Consider the following 7115-nt stretch of genomic DNA (forward strand, 5'->3'; position numbering starts at 1 on the left):
CACAGAACAAGAATCTGGAAGAATATGGCAAGGTTATTTGGAGAAAATTTGAATTATGATTGAGAGAAAATTTTGGAGGGAGAGAGAATTTTGAGATCTAGATCTAGAATCCTCTTCAGTTCTGTTATGATTTTGAATATATACTCTTCACTAATCACATACTAATTAAAATTAGGCATGGTTTAGTTGTGATTAATCAAGATAAGGTGTTATGACCAAAACATGAAAATTGGAGGGTGCATGGCCATTTCCAACGTGAACAGTACCATGTACATGGTCAAAGTCACTCAAAATCATTTTTCAAACACATTGGCAATGGCAAATAGTTCCCATGATGCACCATTTTTTAAATTTTCAAAATTCCCTCCAAAATAGGTATGGAAATGCTGTAACACCCCAATTAAAATAAGATAATTATTTAATTTAAATTAATATTTTATTTATTAATTTAATTGAATAATTGGAAGTTGGATTATCATTATTATTTTGGAATAATCATTATTGGATTATTATTTTATTGGAATAAAATAAGTTGGAATAATAAAAAGTCCCATTTGTGGTAAAAAGGGTTTTCACGTGAAAAGGAACAGAGAAGCGGCTGAAAGTGGAAAAAGGCAAAGAGGCAGAGCAAAAGAAGAGGAAAAGCTTGAAGCTAACGGAAGTGCCGGATTAACTCAGGTAAGGGGGGTTTATCATCGATTAACGGGTATTATGGGATAGTATGTGATGGGTAGTGAGAAACCATTGAAATTGCCTCTGATTGAATGATATATGTGATGAACTTGTGACTTATTGATGAACGAATTTGGGTGATGATTGATGAGAAATTCGTAGGAATTAGAGGTAGAAAGGTTAACAATTTGTGAAATCGAAAATGTATGATTCGTGTTAGATGTTATGTGTAATATTGTGTGAAATTTGGACTGTGGAAGGGTAAATTGGATAGATCTCGTAGCAGAGAAAGCCATTGCAGATCTGAGAGTTCTGGTTTCTGGTCATACGCGTATGGCACTAGGCAATACGCGTATGAGATGGCTGGTACGCGTATGGTACTAGGCAATACGCGTATGGATGAGGAAGATGATGTTTTGAACGTGTTTTGGTCTCTGTTGGTACGCGTATGGGAATGTGATACGCGTAGCATACGCGTATGGGCGTGGGCATTACGCGTATGGAATTGGTCAGGTGTGGGCAATACGCGTATGGGCATAGGCAATACGCGTATGGGCAGAATTGTGATTTTTCTGTGCTGTTGTTGTGCAGTTTTTGGTTGTTTAGGCTGAGTGATGTACTTAGCTGATGTATGATGTAGCAGGGATCATTTCCCGTTGTTTTGAGTAGTATAGGTATTAGTAGAATGTGCTAATACTGTATTTGATTATGTGGCATGATGTGATATGCTTTTGTGATAAAATGTATTAATGATGTGTGATGATAAGCATGATGCTATGAATGTATCAGTTATGTATGCATTTGTGAATAGACTGTTTTATGGCTTAGAGTGTGAGCTTATGTCTATTCTTGAATTGTTGCTGTTGTTGTTGCATTGCTAGGTGATTAGCATGCTTATTCTAGCCTTTGGGGCTGTAGCTAATTCCCATGGTGAGGAATTAGTGAGTGAACCATGGTGGGTTTGTTGTTGATGTTTGCATGCTAGATGATTAGTGTGCATAGTCTAGCCTTCGGGGCTGTAGCTAATTCCCATGGTGAGGAATTGGTGAGTGAGTCATTAGATCTCAAATGAGTGGGACTAGTGAGCTTAGTAGCCGTATCTGGATTTGATCGGTGAGCTTGAACTGTATGTTCAAGAATAGTCGGTACCGCATGTGTGGAGTCTCATTTCATAATGAATGTATGGCATATAATATGAATGGATGTATTCCAGTATTATATGTGTGTTATGTGTTGTGTTGTTGATGTTGAGTATGGTTGAGATTATACATATGCTATATATATTACTGTTGAATATGATGTTTGAACGGATATTGCCGTTGCTGAGTGCGTAGTCTGATTAGGGTGAATTGATGTGTTATTTACTTAGCATTACATGTTGTTCTATAATGCTTATTATATTGATTGAGGAACTCACCCTTACATCTATTTTTCAGGTAACGAGCAGTGAGTTGAGTAGAAGCTAGTGCTATGGAGTCTAGTGTCGTCCTTAGTGGGTCATGCTCTGGTAGATGTAACATCGGGAGGGAATGTTTGACTATGTTTTAATTTAGTTGTTGGTTCAACTTTACATGTAATGTAGTACATGATTTGAATGTCGATGTTTTGTACCCGCTGCGAATTATGCAAAAGAGTCTTATTTTGATTTAATAAATGAGCATGACAGGATGTTTTGATAATTGTTGTGAAATGATTGTGTGACACCCTTCGGGGCATAATTACTCTGATTGATATGTTATTATTTTAACTAAATATTTTGGGGTATTTAGAAGGGTGTTACAAATGCGAATGATCATATGGTGAGCTTTCATGCAATGTGATGAATGTTTTGGAAACTTCATGTCATGAGAAGAAAAATGCAAGAAGAGTCACTCAAATTGGAGTTATGAATCAAAAGATATGGCCATTTGAAGTTTCATGCACACTTGGCAATGATTGGATCATATCTCCTCAACCATTCATCATATGCTCATGATCTTGGACTTTTTGGAAATGGGAGAAAGAGATATTCAACTTTCATGTTGAACAAAATTTCATTTGAAGCTTCTTTGAGGTTGGAACGTTGAGTTGAAGTTGGACCAAAAACATGCCATTTTTGGAAAGTTGAAATTACAAGTCACTTTCCATTTTTGGACACTTTTGCACTGGCTTCAAATTCTTCAACCTTGATATTTGGCATGATGAATAAGCATGATTTGGACATGAATGAGATGAAGAAACTCAATTTCTCAATTCAAAACCCACAGTTGACTTTCAGTTGACTGGCATTAGCCCTTAGATGACCTGAAACTTGTCTGATGAACTTAGGCCTGGGCCACTTGGGGAATTGGTTCCAAAATGAACCTATAGCTCATATAAACTCAAAACAATGATCACATGATCCATATCTCAATGGAAACCTCATCTCTTGCATAAAGGATTCACTTGAATGCCTTGACCTGTTGACTGCTTAAGCTGCAAGTAACAAATGGTTAGATGACATATTTTTGTACATTTTTGGTTAGTGATTAAAAGAAAAGCAATGATATACAAATGCAAGCAATGCTTGGTGATCAAGAACCACTCTCAAAAAGATCCCACCCACAGGGAAGGAAGCAAGGTGTCCATGGATCCTTGAGGCTTTATGCAATGATCTGCTATGATGCCATGAGGGATCTTAGGGACAAAATTGGGGTGTTACAATGTCGTTATGGTGTGCCAAGTAAGATCATTAATGACAATGGATCGAACTTGAATAACAATATGGTGGATGCTCTTTGCAAAGACTTCAAGATTCCACATCATAATTCTTCTCCCTACAAACCTAAGATGAATGAGGTTGTTGAAGCTGCGAATAAGAACATCAAGAAGATTATCCAAAAGATGGTTGTCACATATAAGGATTGGCATGAGATGCTCCCATTTGCTTTACATATGTATCGTACATTCGTCCGCAGTTCAACAGGGGCAAACTCTTTCTCTCTTGTTTATGGTATGGAAGCAGTGCTCCCATAGAGGTTGAGATTCCTTTGTTGCGTGTGCTCATGGAAGCCAAGTTGACTGAAGCTGAATGGTGTCAGACCAGGTTTGATCAGCTGAATTTGATAGAAGAAAAGAGATTAACTGCCATGTGCCATGGTCAGTTATATCAGTATAGAATGAAGAAAGCTTTTGATAAGAAGGTCAAACCTCAAGTGTTAAGAGAATGTGACCTTGTGCTCAAGAAGATTGTGTCGTTCAAGCCAGATTCCAGAGGAAAATGGTCTCCCAATTATGAAGGCCCATATGTTGTCAAGAGAGCCTTTTCAGGCGGTGCATTGATTCTTACAACTATGGATGGTGAAGAGTTCACTCGTCCTGTGAACGCAGATGCAGTCAAGAAATAATTTGCCTAAAAAAGAAAAGAACAAGCTCGCTAAGTTGAAAACCCAAAAGGGAGGCTTAGGCAAAAATAAGCATCTCGGTGGATTGAAAACCCAAATGGGCGGTCCAGGCAAAAAGTAGAGACATAAAACAGAAATAATTTCCCGACAAGTCGAGCACCCCACTGTAAGACCCCAATTTTGTCCCTAAGATCCCTCATGGCATCATATCATATCATTGCATTGCCTCAAGGATCATTGGACACCTTGCTTCTTCCCCTGTGGGTGGGTCATCTTTTTGAGAATGATTCTTGATCACCAAGAATTCGTTGCAATTGTATGTCATTGCTTTTCTTTTAATCACTAACCAAAAGTACAAAAATGTGTCATCTAACCTTTGTCTTGCAGATGAAGCAATAACAGGCCAAGGCAATTAAAGGCATTCATTGATCAATAGATGGTGGTCATTCTTGAGATTTGGACCCCACAATCATTCACAAGAGTTCATATGAGTTATGATGTCATTTTGATGCAAAATCCCAAGTGGTAGAGGCTTGAATTTCATCAAAACATTGTCAAGTCATCTGAAGACCTAGAAAGTCAACTGCAAAGTCAACTGTGGATTTGGAGGTGGGAAGTGACTAGAAATACTTCATTCATGTTCAAACAAGTCTCATTTTACATTTCAAACACTCACATTGAAGAATTTGAGGTCCAGTCAAAACTTTCCCAAAATAGAAAGTGACCTATAATTTGAATTTGCCAAAAATGGAAAGGTTTTAGACCAACTTCAACTCAAGATTCCATCATCAAGAAAGCTTCAAATGAAATTTTGTCCAACATGAAAGTTGAAGGTCTTTCTCTCCCATTTCCAAAAAGTCTAAGATCATGAATTTCTAATATGTGGTTGAGGAGATATGGTCCAATCATGGAAAAGTGTGTTTGAAACTTCAAATGGACATAACTTTTCAACCAAAGCTCCAAAATGAGTGGTTCTTTTTGCATTTTGTTCATCATAACATGCACTTTCCAAATGTACCATTACATGACATGAATTGCATTTGCATGGTCTTTGGCTCATTCATGATGTTTTTGAAGAGAAATTTCATAAAACCATTTTTAATGTTTGTATGCATACAAAACCAATTCCAAAGGGTGCATGAACTAATTTTAAGAGGTTTTGGGCCTTGTTCTGGCACTGTTCACGCATGCATGAAGTGCATGAGGTGAAAAACCATTTTTTGTACATACACCTCATAAGTTGCTAATCTCCATGGCATTAGGCTTAAACAGGTTTTAAACATGATTAGCATGGCATATATAAGGTTAAACATAACTGCATTCGCCATTAACCACCATTTTCAGATCTGAATCTCAAAATTCTCCAAACTTTTCTCTCAAATTTTTCTTGCAATTCTTCACACAAGAGGCATTTCTATTGATTGATTCATGATCCTGAAGTGTTGTTGAGAAGATTTGAATGTGGAATTCGAAGGAATCGCGCCATATTTGAACATACTCGAAGCTTGAAGCATCCATGGAATTTTCAAAATCTGCTGGATTCGTGTGCAATTGAGCTTCAATCTCTCCTTCAATCATCTATACAAGCATCATAGAGAAGCTTTGGACCACTACAAACCTTGGATAGCACGATTTCAGCTTGCTTCTCTTCAAGAGGTCATGATTCGATCTCTCTAATTCTCAAATTTATTGTGATATTTGTGTAGATCTAGGTTTGCTGGTATTTCTGAGCTTTGAATCGTGAATTTTCATGCACTATTGACTGAGTTATGATAGATTAAAGTTTCATGCATGAATCTTATTCTGTTCGATTTGATCTTGATATGTGAAATTAGGCTTAGCCATGCATTGATTCATGATCTCCATTGAATGTACTACATGTTAGTGTCCTTTATTTTAATTTCTGGAAAAAATTTCTGGAAACGCATGAAGGTTCCCACTGTTCATCTTCATGAAGATGATGTTCATGTTTCAGCAACGGTTTTCACCATTGGCCACGCTTTTCTGGTTCTATCCACGGTGTACTAGGGTTTGTTCATGATTGGTACACGTTTTACCTTGCTTGCATGTTGATTGGTCTGGATTGGTTTGACCAGGCGCTGACTAGCCACGTCGTGTAATGAAACGACGCATTTCATACTTGGCGCGCCAGCATTTCAAATTCTCCCATGGATCGATTCCTGGCGAAGGCGTTTATTTCAAATGTTATTTCATTTTCTCATTTTCCCACCTTATTTCATAATATGTTCTTCACATGTTTTTTTATTTTTTCTCAACTTGTAAAATGCATATTAAATTGAAATTTGATCCAAAAAATACCTGGTTTTTTGCATAATGATCCTTGAGATGTCTATTATTTTTTTATCATAATTTCCAAAGTTGTTCTTGGCTGGATTCTATTTGGTGCTAGATTATGTGAACATGTATCCATATTTGACCTTGCCTTGCTTATCATGTTATGAAATGCTTGTTTCTTATCCAATGAACCTGAAATTTTGCATGATGAATCTAGACACATTGCTTGACATTTTGGTTTTGGTTTGGTATTTTTCCTATGATCCATTGTTGTTTTATGCTCATGCTAACTTGGGGTGACAATTTGTGTCACACCTTTTGATGTTTAACTTGTATGATGTGTTTGCCATGCCAAATGATGTCCTATGCTTCTGATTTTTTATGTGATGCATGTTATGAATGTCTTGATTGCTCATGAATTTTGTTGGAATTATTTGAATCATTTCTGTTTTAATTGAGATTTTTCATTCATGCTGATCACATATGAGCTTTGAAATTGCCTTGAACTTCATTTGATCATGAAATGAATTTGGTGAATGATTTTGATGTGAGCCTTTTTAGGACTTGTTAATAAGTGTTTGAAGTTGATTCATGGCAAGTTTGAGCTTCTGTTTTGGATTTTTTTTCTTCATCTTTGACCCTAGGCTTTGACCTAGTGGTTTGTTGCTTACATTTGACCTTTGATTTCAGGTTAAGCATTCAAGTTCCATAGTTGATGATGCTTCATCATGTGAATATTGATGTTTGCTTTTGATTACTAACACTCTTGTGTTTTGTAGGTTGATG

This window comes from Lathyrus oleraceus, chromosome 2 (assembly GCF_024323335.1).
Source record: "Lathyrus oleraceus cultivar Zhongwan6 chromosome 2, CAAS_Psat_ZW6_1.0, whole genome shotgun sequence".
Taxonomy (NCBI): domain Eukaryota; kingdom Viridiplantae; phylum Streptophyta; class Magnoliopsida; order Fabales; family Fabaceae; genus Lathyrus; species Lathyrus oleraceus.